Source organism: Excalfactoria chinensis, chromosome 2, assembly GCF_039878825.1.
Source record: "Excalfactoria chinensis isolate bCotChi1 chromosome 2, bCotChi1.hap2, whole genome shotgun sequence".
Lineage (NCBI taxonomy): Eukaryota > Metazoa > Chordata > Aves > Galliformes > Phasianidae > Excalfactoria > Excalfactoria chinensis.
Window position 1 is genome coordinate 35,852,485 of NC_092826.1, and position 22,161 is coordinate 35,874,645.

Sequence of the window (22,161 nt, forward strand, 5' to 3'; positions counted from 1 at the left end):
CTGGAACAATAAATTTTACAACACTAAGGCTGAGGAAGGGGAATAACAATAAAAAAGCAGTTGTAGTTCATCCTGAGTCATCTCCACATATTGACACTGACTAGCAGCTGGGTGTCCATCCAACTACTGATTTTGTACTAGTTTTTATGAAGAGTTCAACTTATGAAAACCAACAAAGAAGAGGCAACCCACACACCCCAGAGGACTAGTGAAGGGTGGGACATGACTTTTTTTTTTCTCCTACTTTTTATCTCCTTCCCTAACAAGGTCAGGGCTCTAACATACCCAGCTAGAAAAGGCTAAGAACACAAAGTGATTCTCCTAGCACTGCCAGACACCTTAAGGTTTAAAGGCCATGTACAACACAGGCAAAACACTGCTAGAAAACTAAGGTCATTTTTCTTTTTGCACTTGATGATCTTCACATCAGAACTTCTCTGAGTAAATAAGAAGCACTGAATATGGGAACTCCAGCAAGAACCTAACCAAAGCCCAAAAATATCTTAAAGAAGTGAGAAATAATGGATTGATGTTATGCAATATGAACAGACTTAGGCTGTACAGAGTTCCCTGATTATAACTTAATAGCACTTCTCGTAGTTTTAGAACTTTGATGATATAACAGATATATAGCCATACTATGTCTTCCTGCTATTTGCTGATCTTCCTCAGTATGCCCTGTTGCTGAAGGTGTTTAAGGCCATGCTGGATGGGGCCCATGGCAACCTGGTCTAGTATTAGATATGGAGGTTGGTGGCCCTGTCTGTAGCAGGGGGTCTGGAGCTTGGTGATCCTTGAGGTCCCTTCCAACCCAAGCAATTCTATGATTCTATGATCACAGTGAGCTTTATACTCTTTCCATTTTAAGTCTTGGGCCATCTTAGAGTTGACCCATATCACCATAATACGTCTGGGTCTGAAATCCTCCAAGGGTAAATAGGCAGACAACAAACAAACAAAAAGCTGAACAACATCATTCTAGCTGTAAAAGAAAGATTAATCTCATAACATTCCTCCCTTCTCTCTGTTTCTTGTGTCCTTCCATGTCTTTGTATGCTGGCCCACATACTGCCAGAAAGGTCAGCCAATTTTGCCTCATTCTTTACCTACCAGGAATGCCCAGCCAGGCTCCAATTCTTCTCACAAGCCCTTCATGGCCTTATTTCCCTCCTTTGTTCAATACTAACCATACAGCAGAGTCTCAGCCCAACTGAGTAAATCCTCTCTTTCAAATGTTCAACTTCTACATGTTGTCCAAGCTGGCCCTTCTCTAGTTATGTCTCCCCACCACTCTCCCCAGTGCTTTCTCGAGCATGCTCTGGCATCCCTCCTTCCTTCCCATGACACCACTTACTCATGTTGCCCTCTGCTCACTCCCCCTCCTGCCCATGCCTCTTTCTCCTCTACCAATGCTCTCCTTGCCCTGAGGCACCAAATGACCGACATGCCCCAGACTCCCACTCATTTGAATGCCTTTATACCAAGACAGTTTTCAAACATGGTTCAGCAACCTCAACCTCAGAACAAAGATAAAAAAAGATTCATCAAAACTGCAAAGATGGACTGCAACATATGCCTGCAAAAAGCGCATTGTGCTTGACTCGTTTATAGTCATTCCTAAGCACTGTTTTTTGTGGGCAATGGCAGTGCAGTATGTTTACCTCTATACTAGTACGACATTTCATTGGATGCCACATGGGAAATTATCACTTCAGCTAGAGATGATGCCTACAGAAGTAGGAGAAAGAGCAGAGAAGCAATTCATAAATGCAACCAAAAATAATGCTAGACAGGAGACGTCGAGAAATTATTTTAAAAGTCTTGCATCAGGAGAATTATGCTGCTTTGAGTCCTTTTTTCTATTTCTATAGGAGGCCTTGCTGTAAGCTAGGAGAGTGAACAGGTGTGACTTTCTGATGGCACCAAGCTCCAAGAAATCAAGAAGGTGGAGGAGAACTGAAGTGTCACACAAGAAGAATCAGGTGAATTTCTGAGTTATAGAAGCAGAATGCAAGCAATCGCAGCAGCATGAAGTGCAATGTCAGGCACTCGCTTTCACAACAGTCATCAAAAACTCTGCTAAAAATGGTATTCACCAGCTGGAAACATGAAAGGAATAAAAAGCATGCACATGACAGTCTCAGATGACTGTAAAGCCACAGTTACTACAATACCATCTGTGATGGAGGTCTTGGGCAAAGGCTATTCCAGGAGAAAAAGAATATAAGCCATCAACTTTTGTTAAGCTAGAAATATGCAGTCCTTCCCCTTCCCTTTCCCCCCCCAACTCAGAAACAGAGTTAAAAGAACAGCAAAGGCACTTAAACCGGGAATAGCTGAAAATAGAAAACATCACAATTTTTTAAGCTAACTACTCCAATATCACCCACAGAGATATTTCAGCAGAGAACCAATATGACAGCTTGCACCTTTCAGAAGTGCACCCTGAATGAACATCATCAAAGAAAATGTGGTTTATTCACCAGCAGCTCCCCTTTCAACTATCAGTGATACAACCATTCAAAACACGGACTGCAGCAAGCAAACGCCCATTCTATAGAACAGGATTTTTTCTGCTCACAGAAAACAGACATCCAGCCAGACTTGATCACGCAGCATTACTGGTTATACTGCAGGTAGCAGGTTAAGGTGAGCGCATACCAATAAAGCAATGCCTCAATATTCTTCTGCATAGAAGAACTCTCATTATTTGTATCATGTAGCACAGCTCCAGCACAGCGCAAGAAAAGCTTGTGCCAGTAGAGGGAGGCAGCTGTTCTCCAGGACAGGCGTCCTCACATTCCCCAGAGCACAGTAGGAAGCCAACGAGTTTGTCTTTATGGAAGTGAACTCACCCCTCAGCCATTGTTTAAACGCGGCTTTAAATCAGGCTGTAATTAGATTTTGCCGCATCTCTTTTGTCGCTCCCCTTTTCCAACATTAGACAGGAAATAAATGCATTCGTGAAGGAAAAAAAGGGAAAGAGTTTATGGCTCGTCCCTGAGTACAGTCTGGCACACATGAAAAACTAAGAGAACGCACAACAGTAAACTTAACGGGACACTCAGTCTTCACATTACACACAGACACACAAAGACCCCTCACAGTGGTCCGCTCTTAAATGTTAAGCCTCCTTTTATCATTATTCTCCTTCATCACGTTAACCTCCTAAAAAAAAATACCAGCAGTCCAACATTTGGAGCCTAGCTTTTCTTCGTGAATTTCATTTACTTGGCAGAAAACATAAGTGCTAAAACTCAGGCACAATAAGACTGCCACGTATTCATTTTCGGATGGAACTTTGCTTCCCTTTTTATTTTTTAACTATTTTGGTCACAGTACTCCTGTTCTTAACCAGTTTTATTTCCATCAGTCTTCCTAGAGACCGATACCTCTAAAATTTAACTACTTTAAATCAAATCCATATTACTGCAATGCACATTGCACAAGCTAATTTTATTCCGTTGGTTGGAGTTCTTTATAGTCTCAATTGCATATTTCCACTGCAGTTTAAGTAACTGCATAGCAAATGAAATAAGAGTTTGCTCTGAATAACGAACGGTTTTGACAACCATCTCCAAAGCTCGCGAAGGAGTTTACGGTGGTGGCAGCAGTGGATACAATGGGGAACTGGTGTGAGGAAGCCAAGAGGACATGCCCAAGGCCATGGAGCAAGTTAGTTGCTGATCTAAGAACAAAACGTTTCTCCTCTTAATCTAGACTTGAAGTACCCAGGAATACTTCTTTTCCAACTGAGTCAAAACCTTCAGATAACTATATGGTCTTCCCAAGGTTTCAGATTCCTCAGTAGAAAAGAAAATAGACCAAATAGTAGTCACTTAATTCTATGCGTACAACCATTGCTTAAGATTTACTTACAGAAGTTAATCAATTTTAGGAGAGATACAAAAGTGTGTTTGTAATACCCTAATTCTCTACAAATCTTCTATTATGCTGCACGTTTTAAGAAAGCTAAGGCTGGCTCAGAGAAATCAAATAACTTCATTCTGAAGTCAGAAATTCTCCCCTTGCATCTTACTCTGAAAAACACTGTGGGCAGAGCATCACAATAGTTTTCCTGTCTAAATAAAATGAGGCTTGGAGAAAGCACTTAAAATGATTAAGGGTACGGAGATAACATGACAAGAGTATAAAAATACAAGGGACAAGGGAAAAAAAAACTGTATTTGATTATTAAACGTACACATTTGCATTTAAATCTGCATGAATATGCTTCAAAGCAACCTACAAACTAATCGTGGAATCCTATGTTGGTAAAGCCAAGATCTTGGCACGACTCAAAAAAGTAGGTTTTCATACAGCAGTTACAATACTGAATGCAAAAGATTATAGAACAAATTAAACTGAAGTGTAATCTCAAAATGGAAAAGACTGAGGTAAATATTAGAAGTAGATTATCTTCCCACACCTGAAGGAAAACTCTTACATTTGTTTCCAAAATACTTGACAATAGCTCTTTTAGAAGGCAAGATTATAAAGTTTGATTCAGTCTCCATCCAAACTTACAATTCAAACAAAGTCTATTCAATGCACAGTAATTCTTCTGAAGCTTCAAATGAGCTGAGCAAAATACCACAAGTACTTAAGATACTAATCCTTGATTTATTTCTACTTATATAAAGCATTTCAAAATGAAACATGCCACATTAATGAAACTAAGTTTGCCATTACCAAAAGACTAGGTAGACACATTTTCCACCTTCTCTGACCCATAAAAACCAAAGAGTCTTTTTTTCCCCTGGAAGTCTGAAAATTGGCACAATAGGGCAATAATCCACAACTGCATGAAACATTACTAATATTAATGTCTACCAAGCCAACAGTTCAGAAAAAAAAAACCTGGGGAGAAATCCAATAAGGCACCTAGCCAGTAGTATGGGGCCATAACAAGGAAAGGCAAGTTTCCATACTAACTCCTAAAGTGGAAGCATTCAATAGGATTAGTCTTATCTTATTTAAGTTTCCTAACAAGTCTGCATCCTCCAGACAGTGTTCTGTTTCCAGTAGGACTCAAAACTCCACTCTTTAAGTGAAGCAGTAATAGCTATGCTTGGCAGAGTTAGAAGCATGAGAACATCAACAGGCATAATGGTTGAATCAGGTTTGACTTAAAGAAAAATAAAATTTCAGGCTAGATAAAAATAAGACAATATACTCAAAGCAGCTTAAAGACTACCATTTTTTGGTCATGCCTTGTACGTTTGCCTGCTTTTCAATTCATATGTAGGAAGGTAAGATTATAAAGCGACTTCCAACATGGCATTTCAATTCAGATTATTCTCCACATAATAATTACTGTCTTTCTTCTCTATGCTTACATACTGTTTTGCTAGTCTGAGAATGTTTTTTGTGTTTATCCATTTCTGAGAAGGTTTTTTAATCCCTTCCAAGTACAAAAGTCCTAAATAGAGCTAATCTCATGCTCCGTGAACTTTAGTGCAAATGCTGCAAGCATTTCTGTTTTTCTTAACAACTTCATTTTAGTGTTTATATGGGAATCCAGCGCTACTACTGTAACCAAGCAAAGCAAATATGCTGCAGTAAATGTAAACTTTATTCAAAGTGCAGCTTTAAGAGCACTGTGGCATATTTCAGCCTAGACTGCCAGTGACAGACCTTTCACGTCAACAAGAATTTTAGAACAGTCAGACCAGAACCCACTGGCAGTACGTTTTGTCCATAAAGTGTCAACCTGTTTGCTGAAGCCAACTGAGTTTCAGTTCCAGATAGAAACCATCTGAGTAGAAATAGGAATATACTGGGAAAATCAAACCCTACCCAAACAAAGAGGCAGGATGGCTTATTGGAATTAATCCTCACCCTTCTAAAGATTCATGTATTGCTCCTTATAGCTCTACCTTTTAGAGAGGAGCAGTAGGTAGCACCTCTGATGATTTGGTATTCTTTAACATGAGACAAAACACGCAAAAAGATGTCAAGGAGAACTTCATGACTGTACAAACATCAAAGACCCAACCTCATCACTGAGCACAAATGAAGCTCATATTGAAACATTTTGTTTACCTAATGAAAGCATTTCAGAAAACAACTTAGGCTGTTCAAAATTTTTTAGTAATACTTGATATCCAAAAAGCTCTTTATTATGTCTACATAAGTAGATAGTAGATGTAAACTGTCCTTACGTTTATTCAAAACATAATAGCCACACTGTCTCAGCACACTCATCCACACTACTACCAAAGAAGCACTGTCATAGCAAAAGATACATTTAACATATCTTAAAAATTCAGTATTTACATCAGAATTACTTTTATCCCCCCCAAAAGATGTAGATTTTTTAAAATAGTACTTCAAATTGTACTCAAATTCAGGACTGTAGATCTGATACATTCATCTTGATAAGTAAAATCATCAGAAATTATTTGGATTCATGTACTTCTATATCAAATCTCAAATGGTCGCCTTTGCAAAGAAAAAAAAACCAACAATCAGCAACATTACTGCCCATCTTAATTGCATTCATCATCATCTCCTCTCATCTTCTCCTTCATCTCAATTAAAACTCTCAACTCCAACCTAAGACTCTCAAAGAACTCACAACTCCATCTTCCTCTTTGCTAGCATGCACGCAGCAAGAAGGACCTCAAGCCTACCTGTCATCTTTGACTGCTCTAGGGAAGGTCTACATGAGAACCAGGTTTGAGTCCTCTGCAACATCTTCTCATGCCATTTACTCATGATGAAATTGTTAGGTATATGGGAGCAAAAAATGGTTAGAGATGAAAAACCTGGATCAGTTATTACAGAAATGTGATTAGAAATAAGAAAAAAAAAAGGTTAGAAAACAAGTATCTAGTTCTGATTTTCCTTCTGGCAATCAACGTGACTACATGGACCACCACTAAAGGACTCCATAGGTAATACAGACAACACTTGGAGAAAGCAGCATCAGAAACCCTGTTATAAGTGCTATTTTAGAAGAGAACTGCTTAAGGAAGGAATGCTTAAGGAAGACTGAAACTCCATTATGGAGGAAAATAAGAGGCTGCTGATGTTTCTTCCCTTTTTACAGTACAGGGTTTCAGTAGCAAAAGCAGACTTACTGAGGGCAGAGAGGAACAGGAAAGGAAACAAACGCATGAAAGTTAACTACTATGAAACTCTGCGCTGTTTGTTTCACTTCTTTAGGAAAAAAAAATAATTCTATTGTAAGAACATTTTTAGACTGAGCAAAAGCAACACTCTCATTTTGTCTCTTCTAACAGTAAGAAGTAAATACAAACAAAAAAAAAAAAAGGAAGGGCATTCAATGAGCTTCATCTGTAGAACGCAGAAAATTATGCAAGCCCTTAACCCTCAGTTTGAATGGACAGCTGTGCTGTGCTTCTGGGGAGAAAGATCCCACTAAAAGTCATGCATAGCATGTACACAGAGATGTACTTTAACTCAGGAAATGCAAAAAACCAAACCAACCCTAAACAATTTGAAAAAAAAATCATAAGCAGATTGCTATTTTGAAACTCCAATCTAGTATTAATGGCAGTAGAGAAAAAGCTATGAATAAAACCCAATGCCATAATATCTCAGATATAGCTATGCCTGGATAAATCAAAATCATCAGCTTGGGTTTGTGGTGCAGAAGTTTATAGTTGAACACAGCTGGATCACAGTCAGCTTGCCAGCTCCCAGAACAGCACCTCCAAGCTGTATTGATTTCTGCAGGAGAAAAGGCCCCATAAATCTGCTTGAACAGCATTGCGTCATCCTTCTGGTTGGCTTCAAGAAGCAAATTAAATGTTTTCCATTAGTACAGTAAAGAAGCTATACAATTTTGTTTTTATTTCGAATACAGGCTCAAGTTACGGAACACTTGAGCTAACTCTGTGGCCAGGACTACATGTTTTGCATTTGTAAAGCCAACAATTCATGCTTATGGGAAACCAGATGTGTACACTGAACAGTTCCCAGGACCACGGATTATTTTGAAACATGTTGTTGTTGATTAAAAAAGAAGAGCCCACTTCTCACTAAGCCACGGAATACAGGAAGAAGGAAAAACAACATGCTCCAACAGGAGAGGTGGAGAACAAAGGGGTGGGAACAAAAAACCAAGGAAAAACTAGCTGTGCTGTAGTGTAACGAACAGTAATGGTTCTAAGAAGCAATAAGCAGAGTATTACTTGAGGCAACAAGAACTCCTTGATCAATTATTCATATCATTGACACCAATTGTTACAGCTGCATCAACAACAACAAAAAAAAATCTGGGGCAAATAGAAAACCTTCACAGCTAGAAAGTGCCCTTGATTTTCACCAGAGCATTTGGCTGCCTCCTGTCATATGTTTCTGGTTAGCAACACAGCCCTCCAACAAAGGGAAAAAAGAGGCAGAAAGATGCAGAACAAACTGATTTGCTGGAAGTAGTAACAGCGTTCAAGGCTACATTTCAATCCATGCACTGTGCACCACCAAAAGCTTAGGGCACCTTGCACTTCTGTACATGAATCACCACCACCACCACCCCATTTAAAGGCATCAGATACCTCCTGTGAAGTCCTTACACTCTCACTGTGTACAACTGCACTTCTTATGCAACATTCAAAAGAAATACTGCATTATTTTTCTCATGGCTATCTCAGTTTGTGTTGTTTTATGCAGTCCTAAGGTAACTGTAACAAAGGGAAACATTAAAGAGATAAGTACTACAGGATTTTCGCTCTCCCATTCAGAATCACTGCACAGTTGTCAGTTTTGTCTGCTCTGCCAAGGTTTCAATACAGTATCCTCAGTTGTTCAAGATGACCTTGTTGGCTCACAGAAGAAATTCAGTGAAATTGAATTTAACGATGTGAGAAGCAGAGAGAAAGGGAATGGCATACAGAAGGGGCTCTGTAGGCCTCCCGTGCTCGGTGGTCTAACTTCCAAGCACATACAGCAGATCTTGGGAGGGAAGGTTATGGGGTGAAATGCTGATTGAACAGATGGGAAAACTCAAACTGATTTTGATTTTACTCCACTAATGTTAGGACGATGAACTTTGGTCTAGTTCAGAGCCCTGCTTTCAAAGAAAGATCAATGAAGGACTAACAAGAAAAATCTTCTATTCTTCTTGGACAAATTAAGGAATACTTATTTACAGAACCTTCACTCTTTAAAGTTAACACCTTGCAAAAGCTGTTTTAAAATTGCCTAAGTTAGAAGACCTTCAGAAGGACCTAAGTGTAATCTTAAATTGTAGAAAATACTGTTTCCATTACTAGATTTTTTTTTTTCCCCCCAAACCAGCCATCTACACAAAGTTCAATTAATCTCCTTGGTATAAAGAACAGAGGGCATACACCATCACTACATTCAAATCATCATATACCAAAATTCCAAACTAACACTGACAAGTTTAACAAAGTTCTTGGGGTCATAGTTTGTCTTCATTTACCAGTACACTGATGAACACAGTGAAAACTTTACTACTGGTAAAGAAAAATTCAGCATACACAAACTTCACTCTCCTCTTGTTGCTGCAGACATCCAAGAGTGTCTCCATAACTTGGGGCCAGTCTAAATTTTTCAAGGCAGAAATTAAAAGGGAGCTTATTTCTGAAAACACAACACACTGTTGAGCTCTCAAAGTGTGTTTCCTTGTCAACACAGAATCACAAACATCTTCCTACCAATATTATAAGGAATAACTTCTGGCTGTAACCTACAGTGCACTATGTTGCTGTTTCTGCAATTCACATATGAATGAAAACTCTCAGACAATCATTGGGTGGGGGGAAGAGGATGGTAATTCTTATCTTGCAAACTGCATCAGTCACTTCAGTTTGCTAGAAAAATAATCTCTTTACCTTGATGTAAAACTTCTGAGCTCCTGCTGAGTCTGCTTGACTTGCTTGAAGGTCTTCAGCAGTAGCAAAGATCTCCAAAGGGGGGGCAGGTCTCCTCTCCCTGGAACTCCCAGAGGCTCCTTGCAGCACTGCCTGGAGACAAAGCAACAGGGAAGGCATTTAGCTTTGTGATCATGTGTTATGACATATGTCATCAAAGTCAGTTTGCAGGGCCTGAGAAGAGGTGACTAGTGCTAGTGGATGAGCATTCAGTCGGCTGTAGTTATCCTGTATCACTTATGAGTCCCAAGAGTAGTGTCTTGAAGCTCTGCAATTTAACAGGAAACCTATGGTTATAAATCCTTGGTTTCTCAAGCCATCATTTTTCTGCACTGAAAATGCTCAGCAACATGCTTTAGGAATGCTTCACAGCAACAGACCCAAGCTGAAAGACATCTTCAAGGCAGTCACTGAGTGCTGTATCACAGCAGGCAAAGAATCCAGCCCAGCCCTTATCTTCTTGACCAGGGCCTCCTCCCAGCTAACAGAACAGCCCTTATTAAATATATGCTACACAGCACTGTTTCACACAGAAAAAAATAAAAATGACGAAGTCCTTCAACTTCACCATTAGAAGGTAAGAGTAACAAAAAGACCGGCTTCTTCAAATGAAGATCTACTAAAAGCTTTTTCTTATGTGCAAAACAGCCATACACAATTTACAGAGATATGGTCTAAATCTCTGTTAAAGCTGATGTATATTTTCCTCAACATGTCACTTGAGGTGAGATCAACTCTAACCATAATGTAGTAAAAGAGGAGTCCTAAAACATCTGAGTTTCCTGGGGTTTGGTTGTACTTCAGTTATGTGCACAAGGCCTTCTTTTAATCAAGCATTTCAGAACAACTTGAAACGATATTAATTTTCCCATCATTGTTACTAATTCAAGAAACAGGCTACAGACACGGTGAAACACAGAATTCCCTCCCTAAAAGTCTCAAAACTACTGAAGCACAAGTTGAAGGAAACAGCCGCCTAACATAGTCAATACACAGGAAAAACAACAATACTTGCAAGATATCAAAGGTTTCCAAAGGCCAACTTTAGGGAAATCTGCCTGAGTCTGGATCTCAATGTTCTTAAACCTAAGATGAGAAGTTCATTTGCATATTCATATGATACATATGTGTTGGGCAGGTGGACCAAAACCAGCTTGCCCTGAATATCTGCTGCCATTGAAACAGCGATACAACAGAATCCAGTAGAAACAGAGGAGATTGAGGGACAGATGGGCACCTTCCTGCAAGTCTGTTCCAGTCACATTCCTTGACCGACAGCTCACGCAAGCTCCTATACACGTTTTTGTCTCCAAGTTGAGTGGCAATTATTAGACTTATCAATTGGTCTTGGCAGGATGTAAGACACCTCCAAAATCCCTAGAAATCACTGCTTAAAAAAGAACAGTGACAAAATCCTAAAGGAAAAAAGTCTGCCTTACTTTGAAAACACTCAGCTTCACAGATGAATTCCCCCGTTTCTGCTCTGCTGGAATCGGGGCTCCTTGCTTTCTGCTTCTCTGGCAAGTCACTGTGTTACAAACCCGCAAGAAACACGGGTTTTAGCTCCCAGATGTACATCTAAAGCTAGCAATGCTACAGCCTCCTACAGGACATACATGTCTGAGCTCAATACATTCATTCTTAAAGAAAGCATGGTATGAGTGCACACATGCATAAACAAACACATATAAAGTATCTGCGCAGTTATCAGTCAGCAGCCTCTGAGATGCTCAGAATTTCACTCAGGGATATTTTTATGAATATTTATGTGTTTTATATATAGACTACATCTCAAGTTTCAGCCTTTAGCCAACAAGCTGGAGCCTTTCATGACACATGCTGTTTCCTGCTTCACTGTCCAATGTAAACAAGTCATTGGACTTCCTTTTCAAAAAGAGTTTTTGTCCTCATTTGCTATGTTCTTCTCTTCTTTCATTCTCTTCTAAGCGTGTGGAAATCAAAGTTTCAGTGCTTACAAAAATACACGTCTCAAGGAAGGGAAGCCAAACCTAAATCAGAAGGATTCGTGAACGAATGAATGGACCTCTTATTTTAACAATCCCAAAGGCACCTACTTAAACCTTCAAACCTCACTTGAGTCTACCCTGAGGTTTCTATAATCCAAAGTAAAGTCTTTAAAAATGTAGGTTTTCTTGACAAAAAAAGCAAGCTGATCTGGGAACTCAGCAGCAGGTGATTAAGCATTTGATAACTCAACGCTTTGATTAGGTGTTACCTTAATCGCTGTCACTAGGGAGAAACTGAAGTCAGAAAACCAAATCTAGATGGCTGGAAGGATCTTGCTACTCACATGAATAGGATTCACTTTATACAGCAGAAGAGATAAGAGCGCTTTCTGCACCCAAACAGAACACAGATCCTTGAGAGAATAACATTACTCAACAATGTAGACAAGGTAAAGGAAACCTCATCTGCACATGTAGCGAGAAAGAAGGAAATATTTGCCAGTAGGCATTATGCCAAGAAGATTTAGTCTGTTTAAAATATACCCTAAATTTTCGCAGGCAGGAGAGCTGAGTCACCATTCTTCTTATCTCTAGAGATTTAGGGAAAAAAAGCTCAGTTCAGACATAATTTAGGAGTTGTAGCCAATTTAGAGAACATAATTTTCAGAAGCATTCGTTAGTGGAGTCTAGTTAGGAAATGGCCATATCCGCTAATTCTAGTTTTTTTCTACAAATGTGTGCTTTTATTTATTTATTTATTTTAAATGAAAATGCAATAAAACAAATTTAATTCACTCACCTACTTGGCACTAAACTATTGAGAAGATGGAGAAATCTAACTAAAGAAACCCCAAACAATCAGAAGCCATCTTTCCCACAAGCAATGTTAACACGTTCTTATTTCACATAGCACTATAGTATTACTTTAGACTAACTATGCTGAACACACAGAGAACTGACTTAAACATAGAAGCTTTTGCTTCTGAGCTGGGGACCTTGACTTTTATATTTTCTGACGTCATACACAGCTAGAAACAATTTACCTCAAATGACACCCATGAACACTGAGCTTCATCCCAAAGAAAGACAGCAGCAAGAAGCAAAGAGCTTTACTGTCCATATGAAGTCTGATGAAATTACTCCTAATGCTCTGAAGCAAGAGTTGCATCAACTGGAAGACAGCAACTACTTCACAAGCCTAAAGAGCTTCACCATCAATACGCTGGTAGCTGCAAGCACTTCATCACAAGGCTACAAACGAGTGCAGCTATACAGCCACACCATAGTGTCAGGGAAAGTCACAGTACAGATGATTTGTATTTATATATATATATAATTATCACATATAAGCACAGAAGAGGCAAAAAACAGAGTTTAGTTTAAACCGTGTTAATTTCCTACCCACGTTCTCAGATACTCTATTTCCTAGTCTCCAAGAGGGTTTCATTTAGGACCTGAAGTTACAGATTAAGCATTCTTTGTCCACGGAAATACATCAGGTGCAGACAAGCTGTCATTTTATGAGATGCACCATTTATCACGGAAGGGATCAGAACAGAGTCCTTAATACAATCATACAGCTGCTTATAAAATTACAGCTTCTGACCTTCCAGACTTCCTCTCTGGACTTCTTTTAACATTAACTTCTTATAAAGGATAAAAGACACATTTATTCTAAGAACCTTTTAATGAAAGTCTAGCATTTTCCTGGAGTGAACGACAAACAGTCATGAAAATCTAATAGAAGAGAAAAGCATACAGAAAAACAGGTTTGCTGACCAATGCATTAGCCAGCTCCACAGGGTGGGGGTTTTTCCCCCACCTGGAATTAAAAATGAATGAAAGTAAGTACACACATTATAAAAGAAGTAATTAGGGTTCTTAATTATCAGTGGGCAGCCCAGTAAAACAGCCCTACCCTCCCAAAAAATGTGTAGAAAGAGATGTGGTATCCTTTGTGAAAGAAATTGCTTTGGACAGAAATGGAAGAAGATGGCAGAGAACATTACTCACAGGAGGATACAACACTGGAGCCAAGCATCCACACAGAGGACTGGGCTGCAGGGCTCTTTTCAATTTGAATATTCACCTCTAGTCAAGAGGCTCACAAGAAGAAAGTGTGTGTATTTGTAAATGCATCTGGGTTTGATGACAGTAGGCGAGCTGGAAGCACAATAGAACAGTGTGAAGTAGTAAGGAAACATAAGTGCATATTAAATGCACTTTTAATATGTAAATATATATATATATATATATATATATATATAATTAAACATATAATTATATATATATATATATAAAATTAAATGAGGAACAAGTATATTGGCAATTTAAGTCACAACAGAAGATAGGCTTAAGTAGTGGACTCGTATACCAAATACCAGGAAATTCATTCAGAGCAATTGATTTCTTACTTCTTCCTTGTGAAAGGAAACAAGAACATCACACTGCCTTATTACTATAAATGTTACTGAAAACCATAAAATGCAAAAAAACAGAAGTTGAAATTAAGGCAAAAGAAGACTCTCGAGTTTCTACTGATTTCTCCATAGTTTTAGTTATAGGCTCCCAAAAAGGGTAAGACAGATGCAGCAAAGTAATTAAGAGTGACTCATTCACGGATCCTAACATGCACACCAATGAGATTCCTGATTTGAGGAGTCTTGAAAATAGCTTGAGACTTGGACACGGCCACCACAGTTGCTGTTTTTAAGAAACAGTGCACTCTCTGAATCTACTGAGGGCTCTGGGGATCACACATCACCTTAAAAGAGTTAGGTCCAAAATAGAGAAGTTTCCAAATTACAGTTTGTGTATAATATCTGAAATAAACCTGATTTTGAATGATTTTAAATTTTATCCAAGTAGAAAAATGGGAAGGGTGAGCTGTATTTCACTGACTTTGCTGGATGCTTAGCAGAGCATGGCACACATTTTTTTGTGTGAAGTATTTTTTTTTTCTCCTTTTCTTTTTTAGGCTTGCAATTTAGCTTAATTCATTTTTGATAGTCCTTATGAAAGCAAAACCAATGTACAGCTCATGAGATGCAAGCAAAGTAATTGGTTTGACTTTAGGACAAACATTAGAGGCAGCCATATGCCATTACCATCTTTGCCTCTTACTTGGGAGAAATCTTAAGACAAGACATTCATGAAAATATACATGAGAGTAATTACATGCAGCGGAAGAGGGAATCAGGTTCATTACACTACTCTGTCTGCATTCTCACAAGAAACTTTTCAACAATTTGTAGCACTTACAAGTAAAGCTGGAACTCTACTATGCAAAAAAGAAGCATACAACTAAAATCATGATCTGAGCATGAGAAGGTTTTTAGATGTTACACCATAACACTTCTTTTCAAGCTTTCAGTAGCATCATCACTACGACGTTAAAGCAAATACTCTGGAATGGATGGACACTTTCAGAAGTCTTTGCTACAACCAAGTCCAGTAAACGTCAAGCACCTTCAACACATTTGGACTCATGACATTGCTTACTGCAAACCCAACCATACTTGGGGTAGTGGGAATTTCAAGCAAATCCAGAACAAATCAGCTCTTCCCCACTTTGCTATGCCCACATAAAATAAACCGTGCACTGAGGGGAAAAAAAATAACAACCCAAAACAGTTGTGTATTTTGGAAGAAATAAGAAAACTGACAAGAGAGTTGGTCATCAATTTATTTCTTCGTTAAGCATGACTGAAATTTAGATAGATGTCATAGCCAATAAAGGCAAATTTTCTTCTGGCCTGACAGACACTCATGCTTCCAGTTAAAGAATTTTCATCAACATGCTATGAAAACCCAAGGGAAGGCAAGAATATAGTTTGATACATACGCCCTTGAGGACAGCCACTTACTTAACCTGCATTACACCAAAACTACCCATCTTCCTTGCAGAACATCACAACCCAGTAAAGCCCACATAAGCTTTAAACCTGGTTAATCAACTGCAGTTTTTCTTGGTAGGATGTTTTACAGTTGCAGAAGAAGAGGATATAGACAGATGAATTCTGGTTTGGACATCATGTAAGCTAACTTACAAAATGTTAGTATATTAGAAGACATGAAGCAGTTCTACTGACCATGATAGAAACACTGACCCTACAGATGGGCTTCAAAAAAATCCACATTCCACCTTGTCAGAAACAAGAACATGCAAAGTTTTGACTTTGGGTCAGGCCACAGGACCAAGCAATCCCCATACCATGCCCAGCAACCCATTTTCTTGGGACATCTTACCAAAAGCCTTTCTCACTGGGCCTCAGGGGCAGAGACCAGCCTCAGGCTACGTGCCCCATCCTAAGGAAGATCTAGTAGATGTTCATGCAGGCAGGACTTAAGCAGAAGCTGTCAGCTCTGCAGTCAAACTTCTTCAGAAGCATTTAATAGCAATCTTTTCATACTGTACATCACAGTTTTCAAAAGCAGAGTAGGAAAAAACTTGATATACAGATATAATCCTAGCTTCAAAATGAGCCATTTGAGTCAATGCTGTTTCTACAAGAAAAAAAATATGTTGGATCTCATGATTGCTTTCTTTAAAATTAGTTATCAAAACCTGATTGCTGGTTAAAAGGTATTTCAATTAAAATACAAGTTGTTGCTACCCAAAAATTTAGTGCAGTAGTACAGTACTTCCACACGTGAGAGGAAATGGATCCAAGCAACTGCTCTGCTCTAAGCAACGGGAAGTTGGCAAATATGGGCCAGGGGCAAGCAGCCAAACCAACCACTAACGCTCAGAGCAGTATAAATCAACATTCTGAATCAGGTTTTACACTTCCTTTCTAAAGTCTTAAGCTCTAACTGCTTCTTTTATAAAGATTTATCAGCCTTCCATCAGATCACTAGAGAAAGACACGGAGGAGGCAATAATAGCACAATACTTCCACTTGACCTTGGCTTTGCGCCACTTTTTTTGTCAAGTGTCAAATCAAGAATGAAGCTTAAGAGACTTCTATTGTCACATAATTTGTTAACTCATTAGCATAAGCTTCCGACATTTTATACCTTACATATGAAAGTATCGACCTTTATTTTCCTCCACTGTCCCGTCATACCACCAGATGCAGTGTGAAAAAGCCACAGATGGCCAATAGGGCTTTCCTATGGGGTGCCACATGCATCGTTTCCCACTGACAACTCTTAATAACATTTAACAGCACGTGGGTTATGGACAAATGAAGGAACATGCAATATTTTTTACAAGTGTTTAAAACAGAACCAAATTCATCAATCACTAAGAAGTAGGACCAGTACAGATGCAATAGTTCACAAGACCTCTGCTCAGAGATTTCACAGCAGTGGACGCAAAGGAGGAAGAAGGATGTATGGGAAGATGCTGCGCAACAGCCCATAAGGTGAGGTCTCTCTTGCCATGAAGAGAAAGGGCAACGGAGAGCCCATTTCACACTGTCACACACTCGACAATTACCCAGTTACTCCTTTCTAAATAATAAAGATAGACTACGAAGGTTCACTCCAATCACTGCACTGGTTAGTCTTATTTCAGATGATTATATGACTGAGAAAATAATGCTGATCATTTGGGCTATAAAAAAATCTCCAAAAATACACAACATTTTTGTACAGTAAAATATGTATTTTTTGACAAAGACAACAATTCCTAACAATGGGAACAGCTGTAGATTGATGACTTCAAGCTGACAATACATGTTTTGATGATTCCACCAGACTAACAAAACGTCAGGATGGCACTCGCCCCATAAAGCTCAATAACAGTTACTGTAATAGATATACAGATAGTACTGCAGAAAACTCTCCATAACTTAAATACAAAGACAGGCAAGCAAGCATTCAACCCTAAACGCTGGATCTGAACATTCTGAATTACAAACTCAAAGATACAAAGCTTCTAAGAAGGAGTTTACACAAAATACAGGATTAGTACCAAAAGCACTAAGGACAAAAGGAACAGCCATTTGTTTTTTTTTTTAACAAACAAAATAAACCCAACAAAATATCATCCGAGTTCTGCCTTGACCATTTACTGCAATGTTATCATTTCTACTGCTACATTTCCATGTTGCTAAAATGATGCATTTAAAAATCCAGTTATGTTTGTATTTATGTGCTGGGAATAAAAGGGGGTAAGTTTTCAGATGTGTGCCTCCTCAGATCTTACAGAAGGATTCTGCATGTAATTCAAGAGAGAGCTTTTCAATAAATAGGGAGTGAATATTTTTTCTTTTAAAGCTTCTAAAATAGTAGTATGCAGAAAGTAACCAATCACTAACTATAAAAGTTACAGTAAAATATACAACATATGAGCAGAATTTGATAAATACTTAAAATACATTTGAGATTTTTCTCTCCTGTGTTTCCAGTTTTTAACAGCCTTGAAGTTTGCTCATTCTACATCAAGGAAATGCTACGCAAAATTAACATTTTAATGCAAGAAGTTTCAAGCAATGTTCAACATATGAAGAGTTGTTGGGAACAAGCTTTCCTTGCACTGACGCTACTTCAGCACTTAAACTGCATAGCAATTTATTTGGGATGTTATAATTTAGCCCTGCATGGGTGTCAATCAACTTGCTTCAAAGTTTGCTTCACATCTACAGCAGTTAATCAAGACGAGGCAATTTTATTAGTTATATGGGCTGTCTAGTATCTAAGGCTTTTACACATCTCATGTTGGGAAGTATGGACCTGCATTTGAAGATTTGAAAATCCCCTGAAAGTGATGGATGTGCTTCTTGTCTTCTGTCCGCACAAAACCAAGTATTATGGGGCACAAACACATCACTGACATCTCCTGAGGAAGCAGATGGACAGACTCCGTGACCTCCTCCCACATCCACACCGCCTTGGGAAAAAACAAAAAGGAGAGCAGTACAGTGCAACAAGAATTTTGTGCACCAACTTTCTAACTTAAAACGGGATTTCCTCTCTTAAAATTGTGCTCCTTGATACCATACCACAAATAGACACACTGGTCGTCTCCAGCCCTGCCATCTTTACTGACGGGTGCCAAAACAGGCCAATAATGGAGGAAACCCATCTACCTTCAGCTCTGGAGCATTAGGGAAAAAGCATACACCTGGTGAGCTCTCACAGTGATTATCAAAAATGCATCACAGGGAGGTAAACATTTTAGAACAGCAATGGATATGAAAGGCTCCCCGCCGGTCTTTTTGGGCAGCAGATCCTCCCCCACTATTGCTTCTCACGTCAGGAAGCTTCCTAGCCACAGAGGATGATTTTTGTTGAACAGAGCCTTAACTTATTAATAAGAATGAAATCTCTTGACCTAGATTTTCTCCTAGCTTAAATAAATAAATAAATAAAATCTGTGTATATACACACAGCCTTCCCCTACAAACACCAACATATTATACTCATCTTATGCCAAAGCACTTCAAAACAGATATTTCACAATGAAAACAAAAAAGGCTTTTCTCTCTCTCTCTCACACACACACACAAACCCTTAACTCAGCTTTGCATACGAACATGAATACAGATATGATATTTGATTAAAACAGAAACTCGAACCCCAGGTTGAATGTATTTACTCTTCAAAAGCGTTTTACAATTTGATTTCTTCTTGCCTGCTGTGATAATTGATGAAAACTACACAGGGATTAAAATGAGCACAGGTGCGTGTCTCTGTGGTTCAAAGAGATCTGATCTCAAATGAAAATAATAAAAACAGAAAAGCTCCACTATTTTTAATAATGGGTCTAACGTGCCTAACCAAATAAGTCTAGATTCAAAGTAAGATTTTACAGTCCAGGCTTTACATAACCAAAATTCAAAACTCGTTTCATATAGTGTATCAGAAACTTTTGTGAGCATTATCTGATTGAAGTATTAACAGCCCTCAGTACTGTGAGGGACTGAAGCTGGAGTGTGTGTGTGGGGGGGGGGGGGGAGGGGAGGGAGAGAAGAGGAAAGAACTAAACAACAAAATAAACCTCTAAAAGCAATAAAGAGCACTAAAACACAACCCAGCAGGTACAACAACAGATACTTGGTGCTAAATCAACATTGTTTTTAAATTTGAGAAGTGAAAGGAAAGCCGGGGGAGCTTAGGATATTTTACTGCCAATATTAAAGATCTGCACAAAACCCATGATTATTTACTCTGCCAAATTGATACTGCTACAGCTGGATCACAACTTCCTCATAACCATGAGGTCAGGAACTGTTTAAAATGAAATATATGATACAGCTGAAGCTTCGTGCCAACTAATCATACCTAATGCAAAAACAAAAAGGTGAATTCCCCCTATTTTCTGTACCAGCCTCCTTCAGCAAAGCTAACTAGTATGTCGCTAATCCCAAATTTGCTGCACTACTTTGTTAAACAGATTTAAAAGCCAAATACACACAAATCGCACAGGATAAAGCATTGATTCTGTGTTCAAGGCTTATCACTGAGCTTCTGTGAGAATTGAAAGAGGGAAAAAAAAAAAAAAAAAGCAGTATTCACTTGTGTGGAAAACAAATTAATTTGTCTTCAGTGCATGCCAATGAACAACTCATCACTAATGTAGGGACTTTTATACAACAACTACTTTCTTGAATATGCTGGCTCTGACACAGCTCGTGCAATAACGTACATTCGATCTCCTTTTTGAAGCAGAATCCAGTATACTTTCAGGCCTTCAAATAATAACAGTAGGAGACTACACACCGGTGGAACAGAGACTCTTTTCCCTCCTCCTCCAAGCAGGAGCAGCCCATGGCTCCCTCAATGTGAGACACAGAAGCTAATTAGCACTGCTTCCAAACCAGCTCCATTTTAACTTGAATATTGACAGCACAAAACCATGACAGCATCTCTTCTTTCAGTGGTGAGAATGAGGCAAACAGTGGCCATGGCTTTGAGAAGTACATCAGTGAAGCTGCCAACATCCAAATTTTTCCAAGCAACATTTTAACTTCAAGTTACAATGGATACGTATCTCTGTAGCGTCCACCACGGTGCTTTTAAACACAGGTATCATTATCTTAATAAAGGAACCACATATATTTACCCGGGAATTAAAAATGCAACAAGAAGTGACTAATCAAGCATTTATTGAAGAAAAAGAGATTTCAGATAGTTAGAAACAACCTAAATCCAAAACTGCTATCATTTTGTTTAAATTAAAATATATGAATGTTCACAGAGCATGTCTAGTTATTAGTCAGTGAGGAGTGTGTGTGCATGTGTGGGGAAGGAGACATAAGACTTAAAATAGCTCATCAATACAATAAACATCAAGCTACCATTTAAACTTCACACAGTCCCATTCAAATTTACTGAGTTTATTTGTTTTTTTGAGAGGAAGTATACATAAAAGCATGTTCTTTCACACACAGGCAGCTGAACTGGAGTAAGACTAAACCAAATCTGCACAGGAAACCCAGGATTAGGGCTGAAACTCTGCTCTAATCCTCCTGTCCACAGAGGGAGCGATCAGCAGCCAGCACGTGGTACGGGCTCTGCACCTGCAATACCCAGGCAGGATTCAAAATGCTTACAAAAAGATCAAGCTTCATCTGACAAGTTTCCTTTAGGCTTAAGAAGTGCAGTATCTGCCTTCCTCAAAAACAAACCAAAACCACATGCTCCAAGCCTTGTCCGCAATTTTGTTAGAAGGATACCTGCACTGGATAGATGTATGCTCAACCCCATGACTTCTGGGAATGGTTCTGATGGTGAGAAAACAAGGCATGATAAATCAGAAACACTGCGGTTGGGTACCCACGAAACAACACAAGTTGGCACTGTCATATCACATCAGTATATCATCTTTACATCACTTTTCTGCAAATTCCTTACTTAACTGATGAAGTCTTAGCAGCTGTTAAACCACTTCGCAATGGAACAACAGAATTCCCATAACAATAAAATAACATTGAAATATAGTTCTATTTATCTGACGTTGCAAAACGCCTAGCAAAAGAGGAAGAAAGAAAAAGGTTTATCTTTAAATACCACCTCCTACTGCCACATGCAATCATTTCTGGTATTTTTATACCATAATAAGAAGTGAAGGTGCAGGAAATAGCCAGCCAGGTTTTTGGACTTTAGAAATGACTGCAGTCCCCAAACAGGGGCTTTTCTGTCACACCTTTACCAAATGAACACAGACTGCCTGTCTTACAGAACTAGTCTGGGGTCACTGCCATGAAGCGTGTGGAGACAGGACAAGGGGACATGGACAGAAACTGGAACATAGGAAGTTCTGCACAAATGTGCGCAAGAACTTCTTTACAGTGAGGGTGACAGAGCACTGGAACAGGCTGCCCAGGGGGGTTGTGGAGTCACCTTCTCTGGAGATATTCAAGACCCGCCTGGACACC

The 22,161-nt window shown here is 38.9% G+C and overlaps 1 protein-coding gene across 1 annotated transcript in view; it reads right to left on the reverse strand.

Moving 5' to 3' along the window:
- FAM110B (family with sequence similarity 110 member B) overlaps nucleotides 1-22,161 on the reverse strand; it is a 101,086-nt gene that overhangs the window by 64,627 nt on the left and 14,298 nt on the right. Inside the window, exon 2 of the mRNA XM_072329921.1 lies at nucleotides 9,828-9,959. The gene's annotated coding sequence lies outside the window, so the exon portion shown is untranslated. The remainder of the gene's footprint in view (nucleotides 1-9,827; nucleotides 9,960-22,161) is intronic.